This window comes from Rhinatrema bivittatum, chromosome 3 (assembly GCF_901001135.1).
Source record: "Rhinatrema bivittatum chromosome 3, aRhiBiv1.1, whole genome shotgun sequence".
Lineage (NCBI taxonomy): Eukaryota > Metazoa > Chordata > Amphibia > Gymnophiona > Rhinatrematidae > Rhinatrema > Rhinatrema bivittatum.
In genome coordinates, this window is record NC_042617.1 from 332,453,672 (window position 1) to 332,478,947 (window position 25,276).

Sequence of the window (25,276 nt, forward strand, 5' to 3'; positions counted from 1 at the left end):
AATTTGACTGCCTTCCTTGAATCCTCAAATTATGAAGTCTCTGAATGAGCTATCTTATTTCTTTTTTTACAGAATATGATTTGAGTTTAGAAATGAAAAGGTCTTTTAAAAATCTGAATATTTTGTTTTTGGGTCAGAAGGTGAGGATATTTCCAGACCTTTCTCAAATCATTCCTGGTTTTGTGCCAGGAAACCTGAGGTATTGGGCCATCTTTTTTCTTGAGGTATCCCTGCAAATGTATCATAAGGATTGTTTTGGGTTTTTTTTGTACCAGAACAGTTAAAAGTTTTTGTTGACTCACAGAAAAAGTTGATTCCTATTGGTATGCCTAATTTGTCATCAAACTGATAGTTGTACATGAGTCTTTTCAGGTTAAGTCTTTTTCTTGAGATGTGATTTTCCTTATAATTTCTCCTTTATTTTCTTTCTCCTCACTTCATTATATTTGGGAACTATTGGATTTATATTTATTTACTTAATTTGTTTCATTGTTTGTATGATTGCTAAATCATGTTTTCTTTTACAAAGTGGATGCTTTGTTATAATGTTAAAATTTAATAAATTATAAGAAAAACACCCACCAGTCCACCTGAGGCACTCCACTGTTTACCCTTTTCCACTAAGAAAATTGACCATTTAATCCTACTTTCTGTTTCCTATCTTTTAACCAGTTTACAACCCACAAAAGGTCATCACCTCCTATCCCCTGTCTTTTTTGTTTTCTTAGAAGCCTCTCATGAGGGACTTTGGCAAACACTTTTTGAAAATCCAAGTTCACTACATCTACCGGTTCGTCTTTATCACAGGTTTATTTACCCCTTCAAAAAAGTATAGCAGATTTGTGAGGCAAGGCTTCCATTTGCCGCTGTGCCCGGGATCGCGGGCTGGATGTCGCCGGCGCGCGTAACCTACGCCTGCCCGGAGGCAGGCGCAACTTCGCGAACAAAGGTAAGGGGGTGGTTTTAGATAGGGCTGGGGGGGGGGGGGGGCGGGTTAGGTAGGGGAAGGTGGGGGGTGGAGGAAAAGAAGGTTCCCTCCGAGGCCGTTCCGATTTCGGAGTGGACTCGTAGGTAACAGGGAAAGCCATCGGGGCTTCCCTAGGGCTCGGCACACACAAGGTGCACAAGTGTGCACCCCCCTTGTGCGCGCCAACCCTGGACTTTATAACATGCGCGGCTGCGCACGGATGTTATAAAATCAGGCATAGATTTGTGCACGCCGGGTTGCGCACACAAATCTATGCCCGCACCTAAGTTTTAAAATTTGACCCCGTGTGAGCATAATTGGAGTTTAATGATTTATCTAGTACAAAACCCTATGGAAAAACTACATGCCAGCACAAATACTGCACCTTAGCACCACACAGGTAGAACACAGACAGACCCTTAACTATTATATAATAAGAGACTACAAATTAGAAACAGAAACATGCAGACAAAAATAAAATGGAAAGTCCAAGAAACCAGATTCTAAACAGTGGAACACTGAAGAAAGAACAAAATACAAATATGTAATGCACATTCTCAAAAATACATATGCCAATCATCAAAAATTCAAAAAAATGTGTTTTACCTTTGTTGCCTGATCTTATTTTTCGAATTGGTTGATCCCATGCTTTTTCTTTCATGTTCCCTTTCTCAGTCTTTTACCAATTCCTTTCACAGGGTCTCCTTTTTTTCTTTTCTGTTTCTTCTCTCTCCACCTGTCTTCTTTCCTTCCTCTCTGAAACACATGCTCAGGGGCTCATATGCTGACACACACACACATACATATTCTCTCTCACATGCTTTCTCACACACAGGCTCTCACTCTCACACGCTCTTTCTCACACAATCACAGGCTCCCACTCTCGTATGCTATCTCTCACACACATGGCTCTCACTCTCACATGCTGTCTCTCAAACACAGAAGCTCTTATTCTCACATGCTTTCTCTCACAAACACAGGCTCCCACTCTCACATGCTGTCTCTCACATGCACACTCTACAGGGCCTCAGCCTCCCTCTCACTTCTGTGCTTTCTCTTTGTGGGTTGCTGTGCGATAGGTTCAGTGGCGGTCCTGATCTTCTTGGGCTGCATTTTTGGGCAATCATAAAATGGGATCTGTGGGGCCCTGCCACAGATGCTACACCTCTTCTGCACACGGGCCAACGCTCCTCCTCCTTCCTGCATGCACATCTCTGGGAATTGTTTTCTTTTGGGGCTTCATAGGCAGGAAGGAGAAGGTGTTTCCAGAGTTATGGGGGGTCTCTTCTTTGCTTTGGGCCATGGTGGGATGAGGTCCATCATGGCCCTACTGGTCTTTCTGGGTGGGGGGCGGGGCAGGGCGGGGCTGAGAGAAAAGTTATGATGGCCATGCACCCATGCAGCTTAGAGGGAACAGGGGGTGAATGACTGATATGCATGCGCTGGGAGGAAACCTTGGGGTGATAGTGTCCAGTGATCTGAAGGTAGAGAAGCAATGTGACGAGGTGGTGGTAAGGCCGGAGGGATGATGGGCTACACAGACAGAGGCATAACCAACAGGAAAAAGGTGGTGATAATGCCTTTGTACAGGTCCTTGGTGAGGCCTCACCTGGAGTATTGTGTTCAGTTCTGGAGTCCATCTCGAAAAGGATGGAGGCAGGATGGAGGCGGTCCAGAGAAGGGCGACCAAAATGATGTGTGATCTGTATCGCAAAACTTCTGAGATGAGATTTCTGAGAAGTATATCCTGGAAGAGAGGAGAAATAGGAGAGATATGATACAGAGTTTCATATCCTGAAAGGAATTAATGATGCACACATGGAGGTAACCTGCACCTAGTGGCAGTTACTACCCTTAACAGAATACATGGGACAGCCTTCATGGAGCGGCAGTTACTACTTATAATACATGGGGATAACCTGCACAGAGTGGCAGTTACTACCCTTAACAGAACACATGGGGTAGCCTGCATGAAGCAGCAGTTACTACCCTTAACAGAAGGCATGGGGGTAACCTGCACAGAGCGGCATTTACTAACCTTAACAACTTACTAGGCAGGCTGGATGGACCTTTCTGGTATTTATCTGCCATATTTATTATTTTACTATGTAACCCCCCCCCCCAATTTGTTTCCAAAGTGCTACTTATGCATATGACAGGGTTTTATGTGTGTACGTCACTTTGAAAATCAAGCCTAAAAGGTGTAAAGATTGACAACTATTCAAAATAGATCATGGAGTTCAGCCCTGGGCTCAAACGTTTTGTATTTTTGGTCAGAGAAGGCTGCATCAAATATGAAACAGCTCTTCAAGGACACCTCCCCACCCCCAGCATTTCTACTTTTCAAGGTAACCCAAATTAAAATATATAAATAAACTCAGTTTTTAAACCCTATGTATGTAAACCTATTTCATGAATAATCATTATCGGCCTGAAAACCATAGCCGCCAGTTTGAATTAGGGGTTGGCGGTGTTCGAGACCTGAGCTGAGTTCTGCTCTTCTAGTGGTAGTGGGTGGAGTCTATCACCCCAACACATTACAATTAAACTGTTAGGGCTCGTAGATTGTGTCTTGCTCTGCAACTGTTTTCTCAGATTCGTGCCTTAAAATCACTTCTCTGCAGTCACGGCTGTTGCTTCTCGGCTGACAGGATACTTCCCGACCGGTGATGTCAGCTCATCTGCTGGTGATGTCACCTTGGGAGAGCTCACCCCCATCTCTGTAATTTTTATTCTCAGTGCAGCAGCTATGCAAAGAGAAGGAGACATGATTTTAACCTGAAAGGAGAGAGCTTACGAATTGTCAAACCATCACAGACAGAGAAGTTTCAAAGTTGCACAGTGCCTCTTATCATGAAAGGCTTTTAAAAAATTCAGTGAGAAAGGGAATTAATATCTCCTGCGGGAGGAAAGATAATTCTTTTGTCTGTAAAAACAAGGACAGGGCACCAAAGAATTACAACGTTAAGGTACAGGAAGCAGAAAACGCTTAATTACAGTGATAGAATCCATTCCTTGCATGGCTGGATGTTTTAAATGCACTTACTTTGGAAACTTGTACACCTCTGTAACCATCTCCGTGATTAGCAGGGTATTAGAGTGCAATGAAATGCTACCTGCTGTAACACCGTTGGGTATAAAAAGTCACTGCTAGTATAAAATTAGGGAAGTCCATGCTGAGCAGAGTAGCAAGCGGGGAGTCACCTGGATAACTTTGGCTGGGATATTGAATGGAACATACCTGGATAAGTCTGCAGCTGAAGATACCTGCTAAAGTTTAGACCTGCGAGTTCCCTGACCAGATTTAGCCACCTAAATGTATCTGGATAGCGCCAGATATCAGCGCAATACATATACAGCTTAGGTCACATCCCCAGAACATCCCCTGCCCCTCCCCCCCAGGTACAATTTTGCTGGTTGATGGGGCAGGAAATTGAAATGTCAAGGCTTGTCCTGGTAGTTTGAAAGTTACTGGGACAAATCCTTTTCTTTTGTCAAAATAATTTTTATTGAAAGAAGGAAGCACAATAACATGAGAATCCCCCAAGGCCACAAACAATACAAATGTGTACACAGAAACCATCGAACGAAGCACAGAATCAAATCAAACAATGAGGATACAGGTAGAAACCCAGTATTACAGTGCTGTGAGCAAGCAATCAAACAAAACTTCTAAGCTCCCAGGGGCAATTTTACCGAAATTGCAAGGAGCAGCCGCCTTCTCTAATCCAATTTTCCCCCATCTCCAAAGAAGTTCCACCTGTCTGTCCCGAAAACACCATCCACCACACTACACTCACACACACACACACACACACACACACACACTCAACCACAGACACCCAGTACCCCCTTATACTTATACCCTCTATCCCAGAATCCCTAGTTCTAAACCCCCGAACCCTCCCCTCCCCTCTCCACACAGCAATTCCATTTGAGTCATCAGGAGAAAGACACACAGACAAGAGACTGAGCAGGCCACCCATACCACAGGAACACCCCCTAGATGATAAAGGACACAATACGGTTAAGCACACCAAAGCCTATACAAGGCAAAGCAGGTACCCCATGGCCACAATATCAGCCCCCTACTATGAAGTTGCGGGCTGAATCTTCCAAATGGTTGCATACCCTCTATTTAGCAATCCTTTCTGAATGTCTACAGGCAGTAGCTGGAAAAAGGTTTCCCACGCCAAGCAAAAAGACCCATCGGGCCTGCTCCTGCTCATCTTTACATCGCGAAACAATGCGACCAGGCGATAGCAAAAGCCAGAAGAATGCTGGGCTGCATAGAGAGAGGAATATCGAGTAAGAAAAGGGAAGTGATTATCCCCTTGTACAGGTCCTTGGTGAGGCCTCACCTGGAGTAGTGTGTTCAGTTCTGGAGACCGTATCTACAAAGAGACAAAGACAAGATGGAAGCGGTACAGAGAAGGGCGACCAGGAAGGTGGAGGATCTTCATCAGATGACGTACGAGGAGAGATTGAAGAATCTAAATATGTACTCCCTGGAGGAAAGGAGGAGCAGGGGTGATATGATTCAGACTTTCAGATACTTGAAAAACTTTAATGATCCAAAGACAACGACAAACCTTTTCCGTAGGAAAAAAATCAGCAGAACCAGAGGTCATGAGCTGAGGCTCCGGGGAGGAAGACTAAGAACCAATGTCAGGAAGTATTTCTTCACAGAAAGGGTGGTGGATGCCTGGAATGCCCTTCCGGAGGAAGTGGTGAAGTCTAAAACTGTGAAGGACTTCAAAGGGGCGTGGGATAAACACTGTGGATCCATCAAGTCTAGTGGGCATAAATAGAGAGGAGGCAAGCAAACACTGCATGGAGCGGCAGTAGCCACTGAGGCATTCACGGAGCGGGATGCCAGTGGCCAGTAGTTGGTGTTCCACTTTCATGCAACAAAACACTGCACGGAGCGGCAGTAGCCACAGAGGCATTCACAGAGCGGGATGCCAGTGGCCAGTGGTTGGTGTTCCACCTTCACGGAGCGGAAGGATGGAGGGCTGCCATCTCAAAAAAAAAAGCAAACAAGCAAACAAAACAGGGGTGGGTAAGGGGCAGGGGTGTGGCCTGCTGGTTGTGGCGGTTGCTACCCCTGATTGAGCTGGATGTTCACTAGGATGGCGCTGCTCTCTGCATTGGTGGAGGGGTGGAAGGGAATTGGGGCCGGAGGGTGCTGGAAGCCAATAGAGACGGGTGGGAGGGAGAAAAAGGGGGGAAAAAAAATGGATAAACTGCGTAGCTTGCTGGGCAGACTGGATGGGCCGTTGGTCTTCTTCTGCCGTCACTTCTATGTTTCTATGTTTCTATGTAACCATTCCATCTGCATCATCAAAGAAGCCATATGCTGGAACCAAGATCGGATAGCGGGTGGTATCTCCTCTGTCCACACTGTCAAAATGCAGCGACATGCAGTTAACAAAGCTAGTCATGCAAATTTGTCCCATGGAGTACACTTGCCAACTGTCCCCTCTATCACCCCAGAAAGGAGAATTCGGCCATGTTTCAGCACCTCTATCCCAGTGCAGACAACACTTCATTCCAGAACAAATCTAAACTTGAGCAATATAGCAAGCAGTGAATTAAGGAGCCATCCTCCTGTCCACATTTAATCCACAGAGAAGTAGAAGCCAGGCCCATGCGATGTCTCCGCACACTGTCAAAATAGGCATGGTGCACCAATCTAAACTGCAATTCCCGCAAGCTAACATCAGGAATGCGGCGATGTAGCGTCGTGAAACAACCAGACAAAAATAAAATCCCCCATAATAGATTCCCCCAAGGAGGAGGACCAGTAAGTAGCAAGAGGTTCGAGAGGCTGGGTCTGCAATCTCTTCTTACACATTTGATGCCACCCTGCAATACAATTCCTCATGAGTGCAGTGTCGTGGAGGATATTCCTTCTCCAGGAAAAGAATCAGTCTCCCAGTGCCTGGCCTGGAGATAAGCAAAAAATTGTTACGGTGGAATCTGAAAATCCTGACCCAATGCATTAAAAGATAGTTACAACGTCTGGCATATTTGTTTCATATAAGTGTAAGATAAACTTAACTCCCACGTTAGCCTAGCCCTGAAAAATAGGAGCATATTCCGCACCTGGGAGAAAACCCGCATTGCCCTCCAGCGGGATCAGTAAGGACCAAAACCCCCTCCAACCCCACTTGTTTCTCAGCCATCTCCAAACCTGCATACAAGGATATACCAAGGTCCTGGGGAACACCAGGTGGAACCAATATTAAGTACAGCGGGGACCAAGGGGCTGATATAGTGACCAACAACCCAGCTTCACAGCAGGAGTATCTGCCAGTAAGCCATTCACCTACAAATCACAATTGACAGGCTACATTATATAAGTGCATATTTGGAAGGTCTAAACCACCCACCTCTTTGGGGCATTCCAGTTTAGTATGGCTTATCTGTGCTCTCTTACCATTCCCCAGAAAAGTTAGAAAAGAGGAACGCAACTTCTTCAAACCCCGCACTGTAAGCCAGCATGGCAACGTTTGTGACTTGTATAAAGTCTTAGGGACAATCACCATCTTTAAAAGCACACTCCTACCAAAAAGGGACAGGGGCAAGGATTGCCTCACCTTTAATGGCTACTGTATGTGTACAATAACATCTGTAATGTTCAGTTCATTCAGGGTGTCTAAATCCCTAGGGATCCACACTCTCAGGTATTTTAGTTCAGTTTGCATCCAGGCAAGAGGGAAAGGACCCTCCCAGGTTTCCATCAGCTTAGGGTCAAGCACCAATACCTCAGACTTGGAAAAGTTAATTTTCAGTCCCACGATCTGTTGGAATTGCAAGAAAATATGTATGATGGCAGGAATGCTTCGATGGGGTTGATCTATAAGCAGAAGGATGACATCTGCGAACATAGCAAGCTCAAGAAGTTATCCGACTACATAGAGCATCTAAATTCCCCCTCTCACCGCAGCCGTATCACTAAAGGGTTCTAGAGCCAAAAAAACCCCATTAAAGGCGAGAAAGGACACCCCTCTGAAAGAGTGCCGTTCATTAAAATGCGGGCACTTGGGTTACTATACATAACTTTAAGCCACCCCAGGAGAAGCCATATTGTGGTAGCGCCCAAAACATGCAGCCCCATGAGAGCGAGTGAAACGCCTTTTCTGCGTCTAAACTTAGGGCAACCAGCTCAGAGGTGGAAGTCTGTCTCAAGGCAGCAATAAGCCAGCGAATATTCTTCACTCCTTGCCTTCCCTTTACAAACCCAGTCTGGTTAGTACTGATTAGCTGGGGGAGAACGCCATTCAGTCTATTAGCTAAAACCGTGGCCAAAAATTTCATATCCACATTACTCAATGAAATGGGGCAATTGGAGCTCACCTGCAAGAGATCTTTACCCTCCGTTGGCAGTAGAACTATGACAGACTGATTCATAACCGAGGACAAAAACCCCATAGAAGTGAAATCATTATAAAACTGAGCTAAAACTGGTAACACCGGAAATTTCAAAATTTTGAAGAATTCAGTCCTCAGCCCATCGGCTCCTACAAGTTTCCCCAACTTCAGGCTCTGTATCGCTGAAAAGATTTCACCATCCCTAACGGGGGCATTCAGTGTCTCCACTGTGACCTGCGGAAAGCTGGGTCATGGTAGATCCGGAATAAAAATGTCCCAAGCCTCCAAATTCATTGTTCTACAGCTGTAGAGAGTGCTATAATACTCCAAAAAATGTGCTGAAGTATCAACTTGGGCACTTCTATGAATGCCGGAGTGATCCCTTACACCCATTATACAGGACTTTGGGCTGCACACTCGAACCAAATTGGCAAGAAGCTTATTCGGCCGGTTACCAAATCGGTACAACTGATATTGAAAAAAAAAACTAAGAGATTTAGACACCTGCTGGTATGATAAATTGTTCAAAGCGTCGTGAGCTTGATCCACATTAAATTTAGCGAAGTCTGTTATGCCAATTATGTGCTGGGACTGAGCAGCCTTTAAGGCACTAATTAACCGCAAAATTTCCGCATTATGTAGACGTTTTGTTTTTGTCACATATGCAATAATGTGACCCCTCATTTCAGCTTCTCCAGCCTCTCAAAGCACAGAAGGGGAAATATCTGGTGTAGTATTAAACTTCAAATACTCCTCCCAACACATCTTCAGGTACTTGTGAAACACCTTGTCTAAATAAAGTTTGGGGCTCATATGCCAGGAAAAAGCAGGACGCTGTTCGCGCCCGAGTTCTACCCCCACAGACACTGGTTCATGATCCGAAATAGAAATAGTGCCTATGGTGGCCTCCCAGGTACTAGGAAAGAGCTCTTCAGTCACTAAGAGATAGTCCAATCTGGAATAAAAAATAAAGTCCTGCTCTCCCAGATGTAAAACCCATCAAACATCCAGCAAGCCCAGTTCCTGACACATAAAGGTAACTCCCAACTGAGCATCCCTTCTGTCCACAGCTTTGGCGGGTTTACAATCAATCGTTTTATCAGCCACGATATTAAAATCCCCACCCACCACTATAGTCGGAAAGGTTCAAAAATAAGCCAACCAGGTGACTGAAAAATTCATGAGAGTACACAATAGGTTCATACAAATTACAAAAAGTAACCTTCTGTTGATGGAGCGCTCCTGCCACAATAACATATCAACCCTTCTTGTCTTGCAACACCTGATCAACCTGAAAAGGTAGCTGCTTATGTATGAGAATTTCCACATCCTGGAGGCAAAAGAGGAATAGACACATTGTCCCACCCAATCCCTTTTCAATTTTGCGTGTTCTGCATTGGACAAATGAGTCTCTTGCAGGAACACCACTTGGGAATGTAATCTTTGAAACATAAATAGTAGCTTTTTACATTTTATTAGAGAGTGAATCCCATCCACATTCAGTGATGTGATTTTAACCTTCGCCATTGCCACCTGTAATATGTAGATATTTAATGCGACCCATCAAGGGGCCTGAGACAGAGATACACAATATACATATGGCCCTGAGATCTCCCAGCCTAAACCACCAGGCCATTGGATCCCTCAGTCTTCTCCCATGTATTGGTCCCAAAACCAGAAAGCATAGATCCCCACCCCAGCCCCCCTCCCCCACTAGTCACATCAACACACACACACGCACACATATATGTTATCACAACCACACCACACCAAGGTAAATCCCTTCCTCCCACTCCAAGAGGCACAAATGTCCCCTTGGCAGAGATTGACATCATCAGAACGGCACGATGGGCAATCCTCAGATCCTCTCCGTCCCCAAAGAAAAGAATTGACCAGACCTCGGCATGCAAAAAAATAGGGATCCACTCCCATCATGCGCTTCGAGTAACAAAAACACAGAGCATGAAAACAACCATCTTGTAGTGGAGATAGGTGCAAACTTGAACAGAAAAATAACCCCTATAAGTTAGTGTAACTTTGAAGTTCAGATTGGGGTCCAGAAAGCCGAGTACCTCTTTACTCCCAGTTCCGGCCCAGATAAAACCCTCTAAAAAGGGGCTACTGGCATGTCATGGGCAAAAACTAGCTCCCCTCCAAACAAATAAGAGCAGGATGGCCGAAATCTTTAAGTTGCTAAGCAAACAATACAGCAACAACAGGTGAAAATTGGATGTAAATAGTAACACCGGGCCCCAATAGAGGAAAAACTCAACTCGATGCAAAAATACCACAGCGAGCCACAACGCCATTTCGTCACCCCGCAGTTCCACGTTCCAGGGTGGCCAGAAACGAAGTTGCTGAATCTTTGCTGGTGAAAAACAGCACTTTGTTATCATGATGTACCCACAGCTTGGCAGGGAATAGCAAAGCAAAGCGAATCCCTCTTCTGTGTCGCTCGGAGCAGGCAGGCAACATTTCTTTCCTTTGTGCCGTGACATGTGCTGAGAAAACATTAAAGAGTAGAATACGGCTACCCTGGAACTCCACAGCCGAATGCTGCCCTGTGTGAGACCAGTTCAGAATGCGCGCCCTAACAGGTTGAGGCCTGCTATCTTTGTCTTGCAGCGGGCCAACTCAGTGGATCCTTTCACACCAAAAACAATCCTCAGGGAGCACTAGGCCCACGCGATTAGGCAGCCATTTTTCAATGAAATCATACAGTTTGTTCTCTTGCATTGATCCAGGCAACGCAATAATTTTGACATTATTCCATCTATTGCAGTTCTCCTGGTCCTCTCTCCTCTCCATCAGCGTTGCATGCCGCTCATTCATGTCCACTAACCTGATCCAGGCATTTCGATTGCCCATCCAGGCTGCTTTTAATATCCTCCATAGAGGATTGTATTTTAAGCAGGCCTTCGTTCAAAGCAGCGGAAACACTGCTCGAGAAATGTGAAGGTACCTCTGCCAACATTGCTGCTAAGGTTTTGGTGGTCTCAAGTGCAGGCTCCATTTTGGAATCACCGCTTGTCTTTACTTTCCCACTTCAGACATTTCTATGGCACATAGCCCATCTGCTGCACCCCGGAAGACGCAGCCATCAGCCCCTGCTCATAGGTAAGGTAAGGCGCAGAAAAGGAAGACACAATCAAGTCTTGTAGGAGCCAAATTCAGCGATGTTGGGGAAAAGGAGTCCTGGAGCTCTCACACCCAGCCTCCGATCAGCCCTAACCAGAAGTCGGGAGAAATCCTTTTCAGTATCGACCTTAGTGTTTTTAAGTCTGTGCTAAGATCACTATAAAAGCAATTCTAACTGGTTATTGAGGTGCTGGTTCCCTGCACAACATGCACCCAGTAAATAATAGAAAGCCATTTAAACAAATGCAGAAAATGACAGCAAAGGATCTCAAGGCCGATCTAGTCGCCAGAGCCAGGACGTCCTTCCCGCTCCAAAACTGAAAACCTGAGGGTGTTTTTCAGTCAACGGAGTGATTTTATGATGAGGCTTTACTGGATGTTAAATCATATCGGGAAAAGACTGCGGGAGACTTGGTGAAGCCACAGTCCAAAGTCCAAAGAGAACTGGGTGGTGTTGGAGAAAGATGACAGGGTCATAAAAAAGAAAAAGCCCAATGAGAAATAAAATGGAACTTAGAGAACATGTGGAATTTGTAATTGGGCAGAATAGAAGAATTTATAAATAAATAAATATTCTCACAAATGTCAAAATGTAATTGCCATTATTTTTTTTTTTTCATTTGCCCAGTTTTTGCCATTTCACATATGCTGGCCATTCAGACTGAATGCCCAAACAATAAAGCATTTCGGGGCTGATTCACTAAACTTTGCAGGCGATGAATACTTTATGGGGCACTTTCATACCCAGGTATTAGGCTGAGGAATTCATTATGCAAAGGCGGGATTCTGCATGTCCTGCAAATCAGCGCGTGATTTTCTAGAGCGCTCAGACTAGTGCAACCCATGATGGGAGCCTTTTTGTTTAAAAAACAGCTTTGCGCCATCTCGTTAGAGCAGGGCTTCGCAAACCTGCCCTGGGTCTGACCACATGGCCACTAGGGCTACCTATACCCTACCTATTCATTTTAAGATATCTACAATGAATAGGCATGAGACACATTTCCAAATACTGGGCTTCTTATCCATGCAAATTTGTATTTAGGATTTAATTATTTTGCAAACCCATGCTCAAGGTGAGTTACACTTCAGGTTCGGAGAGTTTGCAATCTCAAGGCCTTATTTATGGAGCATTTGTCCACTAGTTACAGAATGGGGGGAAACCTTTAGTAAATATATATCATGCCTAGTAGTGCTATAGAAATGATAAGAAGTAGTGGTGGTAAGTTGATACCTGAGGCAACAGAGGGCGCATGGACTTGCCAAAGATCACCAGGAACATCAGCTGGATTTGAATGCTGGCTTTTCGTGGCTCCGAGAATGCTCCTGTACCCGTTAGGCTATTCCTCCACTCCGGTTTAGCTCTTGCATGTTCACTGAGGAAATCCTGAAAGCCTGTCTAGCTGTGAGGCTGCCTGGAGAGGTTTGGGAAGCCCTGTGTTAACCAGAGGCCACTCTCCCATAACCGGCTGCCCATGGGAAGCAGTGATTGACCCGTGCATTTTCCTAGCACACAAGACGTCGGTGAGCAAGAGGTCGCGCTGACAGACAGACAGACGGCACAAGATTTGCAAAGGGTGCAGAACTGAATTTTGTTTACCTGCTAATAATTTTTTGTTTTTAAAGGAGGCTGGACTGCTCAAAGGGCCCTGGGCACATTTTTTCTGCGTGTGCTCCTTTTATTTTCTCCATAATAATAATGACCGCCAACCTACCTCTCCTCTGTGACCCTCCCAGCACACCTCCCATGAATCTGATGCTGGATACATTCATTTGCAGGCATTCATTGACACGTTCAGCCCACTGAATAATCCGTATAACTTAGCCGGCTAAAACTCTATTTGGATAAGTTATCATTTTTCAGGTTTCTGAAAATTGACCTCTTTATGCTTCGTGCGTCTCATAAACACTTCATTGAATTGTAAAGAGCAAACATAGTGGGGGGAAATCACTATCATTAGAGCCACCGTGCTCAGCTTCAGTCCGCTGGCCCTGTGTCATTGATGGTGAGGTGCTCGGCCTGAGCCAGCCATGGGTTTACCTCTGTTGTGCATGCACGGGGAAGTACCTCCCCGTTTATCCAGAGAACATCAGGTCCTGGGGCAAAAACCAGACGTAGATCTACCAGTGTCTGCTGACCTGGCGCCATCTGGTCACCTCAGGGTACACATCCTCCCTCCTATGACCACTTCGACCCAGTCAGCACAGAGTAAGCAATGCTGAAATACTGCAAATAAGTTAGGATTATTCAAAGGATGTGAAGAAGGGATACTTTAACCTTGCAATCCCTTTCTCAGCCGTTCCATCCGGGGAGAAAAAAAAAAAAAGCACAGCACGCAGGTTTAATAACAAAAAGCTTTCCTGAGATGCTCGGCCTGTCTTCCACTCCAATGACAACTTAAGATCATCAGAGCAATTATCTGAAAACATACACATTTAGTTATTTATTACAAAATAAATTATGTATTGACGCTGGAAATTAGACTGTAATTTTCCATTTCAAATACTGCCAAAGCAAATAGGTTTTTATCAGCGCAGTGGTACAGAATGTTGATTTTTCTCATGGGCTGTCCTGACACGAGCTTCATTGGCATGCAGGCCCAGGCAGCATGCTTCATGCAATATCTGTCTCCTTTTCGTTTGTGTTCACAGAGAATCCGGCGAATTCTGCAGGCCGGAGCCCTCTCTGAATGCGAAGCGAGAAGGCCTGGAATCAGCCGGCTGCTTTACCCAGGGAGCAGCCGGCACGGATCAGCTAGGAAGTGAAGATCAATAATCGGTTTAGAAAGGAAGCGAATATGGCAGCAGCTAGTAATTAACTCAGCTCATTTTATTGAAGTTGATGCTGTCGTGGTAAATAACCAATCAAAAGGAAGGGAAGCGATTAACAGTGTTACCTCTGCATGCTGCAGGCAAAGTGCAGATAGCAATTTGTTAACCCAAATGCAGAAGAGACAAAGGTGCTCCCATGTTGAAAGGGTGTAAAGCAAAAGCTTAGGCCTTTGAGCAGCTCGCGTTATTGTCTGCTATCGATGAGACTATTTTTTTGACAAGTAATCGAAGTTGGAACTCCAACAGACAGGAGTGCGAATCAGAGCGCGCACTTGAATTAAAACTCCAAAATGTTTCAGACGAGTAGCTCTAACAGGGTTTAGGCACCCAACTTAGGGGCAGATGCATTAAGGTTTAGCATTCAAACTGCGCTGAAATTCAGCTCACGGTGTCTTACCGCAGACGATAACCTTTTTATTAAACTCCCGCTGCAGGAGGCTAATGTATGCTAATGCACTGGGAGTTAAAAAATGCACACAGATCTGAAAAAGTGCATAAAGACAATGCTTTGCACGTAGAAAAACATGATTTATATGCACATAAACCACGTCTTCCGTGCATTACATCCTGACTGCAGGTCCCTGCACCGGATCTCCAGCTTTCGCCTGTACAAGGACATTAGCCCTGGAAACTTTATTGCACCTCGGACTAGGAATTAAGTTTCCAGGGGTAAGAAAACGTGAGGAAAGCCTGCGCCCCTCTCTGCACTAGGAGATAATAGCTAATGCCATCATTAGCGCAGGATTTCCATGCTTGGGCGCTAACCTGCACGCTCATTGATGGGTGCTCATTTTTTTTGTACGCAAAATTCCTTGCTGCATTGCCAATAAAGTTTGTGCACAAAAATTGTGCTCAGAGCTGCAGGTTAGACTGTGCGCTCTGCCGAACGCACCTTATTACATCGGCCCCGGGGGGTCATTTTACTAGCCATGGTATTTTTCTGAGAGGGATAAATACCGTGGAAATCAATAAACCTGTAGAACAGGGCAAAGGAGTGCCTATGGCCGGCTGGCACCATTTTGGAGATGGCGTTGCAGTAACTGGAGGCTTATGGGACTCTCCGGTAAACAGTGCTAGACTACTAGAGACTAATAATAAGTGAGACTGGGCTTCAAGGGGTGTGTGTGTGGGGGGGGGGGGGGGAGGATGGAGTGGGAAAAGGGGGGGCTGGGGAGGGGGGGTGGTAAATTTTATTTTTGCTTCCAAAGCCAGAGACTTCAGGACTGGGGGGACTGGGCTAAACATGTGCCACCTTTATTTTTTTACTTTTGCAATTTTTATCACATCAGGGGGGATGGGAGAGGAGTCTTATTAGGACCCCCATGGATTCCAACACTCAGGCAAGAGGTCCAGAGCTGGGCTGGGGGGAGACATTCAGCTCCTTTAAGAAACATCCCAGGAGCATTGGGAAATGCGTAGGAGTCCCAGTGCTCCTGGGGAAAGTCAGCTACTCCGTATTAATGAGCTGATCTCCATTTATTTGCAAGCATTTGTAAGGGGATCTGCTCATTTTAATACCCACATTGCGCTTGATATTTTTGGATTACAGATAATGCATGGAATTTTAAATGCTGCGCATTCTCTGTACGGTAAGGTAATTTCTGCACAGTAATCGGTCTGCCTCATGATATAGCCTTACCACAGCTGGGAAAGTGACCCCCTTAGGCAGCTAAATTTAGGTGCCTAGGTTTGATTTTCAGTGCTAGGGCACCAGACTTGGGGTGTATTTACTAAGGAGTGCCGGTCATTAACGTGCATCGTTTACTGCAGGTTGCATCATTTTTATAATGGGGGTCTCTGCACTGGTATCAAGTGTAACAGATATTCAGCGTTTAATACAGGGTCTGGACTGTTTCCATTAACCTTTAGTAGCCACTCACCAGCTTCTAAGGAAAAACCCCGAGAGAGGGAGGAAACAGGTATTTGTTTATACCATAGATGTAACTACACATCATACACTAGAAAAAGATGTTTTTTCATCATCAGTCATGAAAATAACATTAAAGCGAGTATTCATTGAAGGGGTTGGTTTTCAGAGACTCCCGTGGGGGCAATGCATGTAAAACTGGCAGATATGCACACGAAAGTAGACCCTGTGCACAGTAAGCAAAGTTTCAGAAGGATGGGAGGGAGCCCAATCGTACTGCTGCTGCCATGGGGAAAAGCCTGCGCTGACAAGGAGGGTGTTTCAAAGGCATTCCAGATCAGGGTTTGGAACTTTGCATGTACATACTTTATAAAGAGAGTACGTGTACACAACATCAGGGATGCGTGCAAACTTTTACACCCACTAATCAAGCCACAGCTATGAAATCTGACTTCGCTTTCTGTCTGCAGTTTTTGAGTTGAAATGGGTGGGGGTCTCAAGAAATGGCAGAGGGTGTAGGTGATCCGATGAAGGTCTGGCTCAACTGGTGGAGGCCTTGGCAAATGGGTGCGTGGGAAGTTCATGCACGAGTCTTTTCATAAGCGAGATGGGTGTGCAGATCAGCAGCTCTATAAAGTATCTGCCTATGTGCATAGTAATGGTAATTTTATAACCATGCATGTAGGACTACAGTCTGCAAGATAGAAAGTGCTCATAAAAACATAAGAAGTTGCCATACTGGGTCAGACCAAGAGTTCATCAAGCCCTGCATCCTGTTCCAAAATGTGGCCAATCCACGCTATAAGTACCTGGCAAGTACCTAAACATTAAGTAGATCTCATGCTACTAGGGCCAGAAATAGCAGTGGCTATTCTCTAAGTCAATATGATTAATAGCAGTTAATGGTCTTCTCCTCCAGGAACTTATCCAAACCCAATGCCCAAACTTCCAGTCTCACAAGGCAAGGCAACCAGAACTGTACCCAATATTCAAGGTGTGGTCTCACCATGGAGCGATACAGAGACATTATGACATTTTCCTTTTTATTCACCATTCCTTTCCTAATAATTCCTAACATTCAGTTTGCTTTTTTGATTGCCGCAGGCTAGTGATCCTAGTTCTCTTTCCGGGGCGGGTAGCTCCTAATAAGGAACCTAACATCATGTAACTACAGCAAGAGTTATTTTTCCCTATATGCATCACCTTTCACTTGTCCACATAAAATTTCACCTGCCATTTGGATGCCCAAACTTCCAGTCTCACAAGGTCCTCCTGCAATTTATCACAATCCGCATGTGATTTAACTACTCTGAATAATTTTGTATCATCTACAAATTTGATCACTTCACTCGTATCCCTTTTCAGATCGTTTATAAATATAATGAAAAGCACCAGTCCCTGAAGCACTCTACTGTTTATCTTTTTCCACTGTGAAAACTGACCATTTAATCCTACTCTGTTTCCTGTCTTTCAAACAGTTTGTAAACCACAAAAGGACATCACTTCCTATCCCATGACTTTTTAGTTTTCTTAGAAGCCTCTCATGTGGGACTTTGTCAATGCCTTCTGAAAATCCAAATACACTACATCTACCAGTTCACCTTTATTCACATATTTATTAACCCCTTCAGAAAAAGTGAAGCAGATTTGTGAGGCAATACTTTCCTTGGGTAAATCCATGTTGACTGTGTTCCATTAAACCATGTCTTCTATATGCTCTGTGATTTTCATCTTTAGAATAGTTTCCACTATTTTTCCCAGCACTGAAGTCAGGTTCACTGGTCTGTAGTTTCCCGGATCGCCCCTGGAGCCCTTTTTAAATATTGGGGTTACATTGGCCACCCTCCAGTCTTCAGGTACAATGGATGATTTTAATGATAGGTTACAAATTTTAATAAATAGATCTGAAATTTCATTTTTGAGTTCCTTCTGTATCCTAGGATGCATACCATCTGGTCCAACTAATTTGCTACTGTTTAGTTTGTCAATCTGGCCTACTACATCTTCCAGGTTCACAGTGATTTGGTTCAGTTCATCTGACTCATCACCCTTGAAAACCATTTGCGGAACTGGTACCTCCCCAACATCCTCATTAGTAAACACAGAAGCAAAGAATTAATTTATTCTTTCTGCAATGGCCTTATCTTCCCTAAGAGCCCCTTTAACACGTCAGACTTCTAACAGTCCAGCTGATTCTTGCTTTGGATATATTTTAAAAAGTTGTTATTATGAGTTTTTGCTTCTATGGCCAACTTCATTTCAAATTCTCTCTTTGCCTGTCTTATCAATGTTTTATACTTAACTTCACAATGTTTATGCTTGTTCCTATTTTCTTCAGATGGATCTTTCTTTCAATTTTTGAAGGATGGGTTTTTTTTTGGCTAAAATAGCCTCTTCCTCCTCATCTTTTAAACATACTCGCAGACTTTAGTCCAAAGTTTTACAGCAGACTTATGCGCACAACTCTGCTTTGAGAATCAGGGCAGGCCTACATGTGTGTGTACTTTAGAAAATCGAAAAGCAGACCCGCTAGTGCAAACCCTTCCTCAGCCTCAGCCCCGGGAAACGTCACTTCTCGCTGTGGGTAATGTTACGCTTCCGGCGGCATTCCACTCATGACTTTACCCGTATGCAGGCAGAGCAATTTTCTAAACATCCATTTCAGTTTTTTCCCCTGCAGAAATGGCTATTAAAATGACCTCCTCCCCATGTACAACTTTGCCAGCAGATTTACACTCTTGCCACACAAACAGTTCCTTCCTTGACTCTCGGCTGTGACGCTGATATGCCTGACAGCGGGCCTCCTGCAGTAGTGCTAAGTTCTCGGTGCCGCTCGACAGCCCAGATCAGCAGGGCACACCAAGCCAGTAGGAAGCAAGTCACTGACCTCCTGCCAGCCTGGCTTGGGGGGGGGGACGGGGACCTTTTCCAAGGTTCCTGGGAGCTGCTGTGAAGTAGAAGAACAGGTGGCTTTTTGAGGGGGGGAGATGAATAGAAATCTGGTTCTTATGGTGGGGGGAAGGTCCTGGGGATAAGGAGGCTGGCTATTTTGGGGATAATGGGGATGATCGGGAAGGGGGTGGGGTGGGAATTTGCCTTCCTTAAGGGCAGTGAGTCCTCGGGGGGGGGGGGGGGGAGGAGGAGGATGGTTAGTGCAGGTGAATTTCAGGGGCTGCGCTGCGTTACGCACGTGAGTTATGTTTAGTGCACATTTCATAGTGAATACGCACTGTGCGTAAGATTACCACGTTTGGAGTCATTTGTTTTATAATGCACGCGCTAACATTTCTTAGCACATGGTTTCTAGCATAATATTAGTACACAGACCCCAGTTTGAAGCACTTCATTGTAGCTGCTTTAAACAACAGAATTTTACATGGCCAGAGACTAAAGGTATGTAAATCACTGCTGTTGTTCCATGGATATGGTGCATAGCTTTCATCATGACAGTAGCAGCATGTGATAAATTTAACATGAAATCTTGAAAAGTGGGAAACATGTAGGGCCAGATGTACCAAAGGGTTTTTCCTTCTTATTTTTAGGCCCAAGATTTAAGAATCTGATTTCATAAGCTTTTCTCCCTTAGACACAAAGAAGTTAAGTTTTGAAGACCTGCGAGGCTGGTGTGCACATAATTTGGCATATATGAGTGTAAGCTGCCTCTGCACATGATGAGTGAATTTTTAGAAGGATGGGAGAGCATGTGTACCGGTGCTGCTACTGCTGCTTGGAGGGCGTTCTGGGGCAGGGGTTGGAAGCACATGCATTTTTGCATATTTCATAAACGGAGTACGCGCACACATCATCAAACCTGCACACATGCTTTCGCGCTTCCGAGACACAGACCTTAAATCTGGCTTCTCTTTTGTCTGCTGGTTTTGGATGGGGGTGGGGGGTCTGGAGTAAGTGGCAGAGGGTGTGGGCGAACCAGTGAAGGTCTGGATCAACTGGTGGATGTCTTATGGAATGGGAGCTTGAGCGTACACACCCAAGCCCATATGCAAATACTTTATAAAATACCTGCATATGTATATAAACTGAGGGTTATTACATGCTCATGTTACATTTATTTAACGCATAAAATATATGTGCATACTGTTATAAGACAGACATGTAAACGCTTTGGCTTCCTGCATTAAAAAAGATACATGTACTGAAACATGCACTCGTAATTTTGGAGTGTGCATGGATTCACCTTTCAGCATTCCTTCTTTGCTGCATTATGCACAGCATTTAAAATTGCCCTAAAATTGGGGGGGGTGGCGGGGAAGCCTTATGAAATCAGGGCCTTATTAGTGTCTACGGGAAAAGATGCTTAGCACATAGATCCTCAAAGTCTCTGAAAGAAAAAGTGAGGCAGAAGGAGGAATAAAAAGTTGTTTAAGAACTGTGCTGCGGTTTTCATGCATGATTTGGTTGGTAAAGGTTATCAGAAAAGTCAATGCAAGCATGCTTTGAAAACATAATAATATCACTCCAATCTCTTGTCAGGTGTATCATGAAGATGCCAAAGATCAGGAGAAGCTGACAAGAGCAAGTCTATTGGCAGTGACAGCACGAGCATCTCTTCTTGGCAAAGCACCATCCTAGAAATCCAGTGTGCAAGACAGGCCTGGGGGTGAGTCTCTGATACCGGTCCATCTAAAGAAATTAAAGCGCAAATCTCTGTCTCGGAGAGGGGAAATAACCATAGGCTGGTTGTGAAATTCAAATTCTGCACATTACAGATTCCAATGATTCCCTTTTTTCTTGAACTATTGTAGCTTATAATTAGGGCAGAGTAAGTCAGCTCTGAGATCAGATACCCCTTCCCTTGCAGAACCTAAACAGAATCTGAAAGAAACTGCACTAGTCCCTGGATTTAAACCTGATTAGTAAAAATAAATAAATAAATCTATATATCTATATCTATCTATCTACCAGAAATTATTCACATTCTTTTAAATTCATTGATAGTAGAAGTCAGAGTAAGAGAAATCTTGTTTTCAGCAATGTCTCGGGAGAAGCGATGGTGATGGGGGTAGGATACATGGAACACTAAAAAGTCACAATATTCAGGAAATCGGCAAGCAGACAAGTTATCCGGCTAACACTATCCAGATAACTTTAAACCTTAACCTGATATATTCAGAATAGAGTGGGGTAACTCACACACCCTCCTCCATCCTTTGACGCCTTTAGGCCCAATATCCCAGCCCTCTACCCCACCAAAATACTTTTAAACATGTGCGAGTGTAGTCCCCGATCCCCCAAAATTAAAAAAAAGAAAACTCAGATCCTATCGATGCAAGGCCAAGCCCCCTCCTCCCTCCATGACATTGTAATCAAAGGCACCGAGCCCCCCTCTGCCGTCCACACCTGCAACCTCTAGCACACCTGCAACCTCTAGCACACCTGCCCCACCTAGCCAGACCTGGCTGCTTGCAGGCGGCAGCTTTGTTAGCAGACGTTTCTAGTGCTGCCGTCAGAGCGACGCTGGAAGTGACCGGGAGCATGGTAAGACGGCACCAGCTCCCCGCTCAGGTTCGGAGGTTTCTGTGGTTCCAGGTGGGTCGCCAGGGTAGGGTAGAGGTTGCGGGTAGGTTCAGGTCCTTTTATTTCAGTGTCACGGGTGTGAGCCAGGCTTCTAGTCGCTATGGCCTGTATCTTTTTATTTATTTATTTTTTCATTTTAGGGGTTATAGAGTAGGGGGGATTGTGCATTATACCCACACATATTTTAAAGCACTTTGGTGGGGTGGGGAACCGGGGATTTGTGGCCAGAATGTGTTCTTATTAAATTGACTTAACTGGCTATAATCTGAATATAGCTAATTAAGGATCAACTTATCTGGGTGCATATACCTTTCATCTTATGCAGAAAAATACAAGTGTGTATTATTCATACATAGTAACACATGCATAAAAAGGATGGACTAGCACAAATTTGAATCTTGTGAGCAGTAGCAAACAATTATTAAGACTTCAACTCATCTTGAAAATGTGATTGGAGATATTGAAATTGTAGAGGCAGGTGTTTGTTCATTTACACTTTTTCTCAAAACACTTTACAGATAATTTATTTATTTACTAATTAATTACTGTGAATTTTCGCTCCTTCGACCATCACAGAGAGTTGAGATGCTGACTGAACCATTCTGGAAGTTGAACCTTGGTGAATGGCCTAGTTTGAAAGGATTTGCTTGCATCCACTGATCACAAAGCTGGGTTCCTATGAAAGCACTGAATAGAATCAATTCCAGGCTTGACCCCTGTGGCAACATCCTGGTCGCTCTCCTCTCCTTGGAGTGCACTGTATCCCATTTGCCACCATTTGCTGCTAAATTAATTATCATTAAGCCAGTTCATCACTTTTGGACCCACTAGTAGATTGAATATCTTGTTAATGAGTCTCCATTTCAAATGAACTGATCCAGCCCTTCTCCCCCATCAAATTCTTTTATTCCCAATTAAAGAAATCACATTTGTTTGACAAACTTTCATCTTGGTAAATCCATGATGCCTTAGATCCTGAAATCTGCGTGAATCCGTTTCTAGTAGTTTTGCATTTAATTACCCTACTACTAAGGTCAAGCTAATTGACTTGTAATGGCTACATCTATCCTTCATTCCTCTAGAATAGGGGTGTCCAACTCTGGTCCTCAAGGGCTGCATACAGGTCAGGTTTTCAGGATAATCCTAATGAATATGCAGGAAATAACTCTCCATGCCTACTGTTTCGATTGTTTGCAAATCTATCTCCTGCATATTCATTTGAGATAACTTGAAAAGCGGACCAGTTTGTGTCCCTCGAGGACTGCATTTGGACACCTCTGCTCTAGAACCACTTCTGGTTCCAGTGAGTGCCTGAACCTCTGTCGGCACCTCTGTAAGTGTCTTTAAAACCCTAAACATCATTGCCTTGTGCACTTTTAATTTTGCTAGTTTCATCCTAGCCCTCTTGTCGCTAAGGGGCAAGGGCCCAGATCTCTCCCAGTTGTATTCCTGTCACTCTTCTGTGGTTCCTCGCCAGCCCATTCATTGTGAAGATGGGGCCGAAGTAATTGTTCAGCAGCTCTGCCTTTTCTCATATCCCGCCCACACGTTCTTCTCTTACTTTTCTCATTCTTACAGCCTCATTCCTTTAGGCCTCCATACAGTAGAATATGTCACCAGTCCTGCAGTACATTACAGCCTTTCTACTTTAAGTCAGCGACATTAAAAACAAAATGGCTAGACAAATGCCAACTTGGAGGTGGGGCACCCCAGGCCTATGGCGCCGGTGGGGTTTTTGCAGAAAACAAACTCAAAGAGCAAAACTGAGCCAGAATCACCCAGGCCTGTTCCAATCTCAATGTCAGACGGCGTCATGTGAGAAAATGCCCCCTCCATTTTGCAGTGCTGCTGCCTCCTCATCAACCTTGTCTCAGCATCTCCTTTGCCTCGTCTCCATTCTCTTCTCCATCTCACTTGAGCCTAGTATAGCGGTGGCAGCAGAAACAGCCTCCACAGCTTCTCCTCTACCTCCTCCTCCTCTCTCCCGGGCCTACTTCATCTGCAGTAAAGGGGGAAAGGAGAAAGAGGTGTGCAGTTCTTTAACTTCCAAACTTGTTTTGAAACAACGAATAAAACAAATTTCTGAGATGAAAGGGAATCAAGAGTAACTACCCAGGTTTCAGGAGCTGTAACAGCCATGAAGAGTTGAGTTTTTAATGAAGCCAGACTGCAGTTGATAGAAGCTGGAATTTAATGGGAATGAGACAATGTGTTTGTAAGGAGATTTGTGAGCAAATGAATGGATATTATTATCTATGTTCTGCCTTTCGGCACTCCAAAGCAGATTACATTCAGGTAATGTAGGACTTTCCCCTGTCCCCCGAGGGCTCACTATTTGAGTTTGTCCCTGAGGCAGCAGAGGGAAAAGTCACAAAGAGTGGCAGTGGGATCTGAACCCTCCTTTCTCTCGTTTGTAGGCTGCTGCTCTGACCACTAGGGCTAATCCTCGCACTGACAGCCTTTCCCCCACTGAGTGCTCCCAACAGGAGTGAAGAATTCCAGGCCGCGCTGGGCCAAAGGGAGGAAACACACAAAGGCAGAACAGAGGAAGTCTAATTAGGAAGTTCAAGGCGTCCAAATAGCAGCTAACAATGACCAATCAGGATAAAAGACTAATTAATACCCTGCATAAAAACTAAGCCAAGCGATGTTACCATAGAGCACGGGATGGGAGCATAACAAGGGACACATATGAAAACACATTGTGAAGAAAGAACCAGTGGGGAGATACTTTGTCTCAGTAGAGAGCAGGTAAACTCACCATTTCCATTGTGTGATGGCTTTGGCCATTTACCACATTCGAATGACCAACATGATCTCAGGCTAGTGCGTAGACCCTACAATGGGAGTCTGAGACTAACTAGCGTTCCTCATTATTTTAATCAGATATTGGTTTTAACGTTATGCCACTGGTTTATCGAGTTTACCCGATGGTTGTTCCGTATGGGGGTCATTTTCAAAACAATGCGAGTACTTTAACCTGTGGACTTTGAACCTCTTCTTTGAAAAGCTTTACATCTGCTTTCTCTATGGATATTTTTTTTCCATCCCTACAACATGCGTAATAACTGGCATGAGTGTGAGCCCTTTATGCTGTGGCATAGTTGACACAGCCTTGTAGGCAAACCTACGAGGCCTATGCAGACAGCTGGTACATGTGCCCTGATGCGGCATAGGCTGGAGCTTTGCCTATATCAGCTACCTCTCCTGCAGGTGGAGCCACTGGGTTCTGGCAGCCAGCTGGACTTGGGTGAGTACCAAGGGTGATATGAGAGCAAGAGTCCAAGGGCACAACAGGGTCAGGACAGGCAGCAGGCTGAAGAAACCAGGACAGACCAAGTGCCAGGCTCTGTAGCTCAGTGGTGAGAGCACTGGTCTTGTGGGTCATGAGTTCAGTTCTCATCAGGACCTTCAAATGTCCATGTGCAAGTCCAAAAAAGACAGATGGTTGTCTTCCTAATATTTTTGCTCTCTGCTTCAATGGCAAGGCATTACAGAGAATTTAATTCAGCAGCAATCAATGAGGGCTCTGACTTTTACAGTCTGGGAAACTGATAAGCATG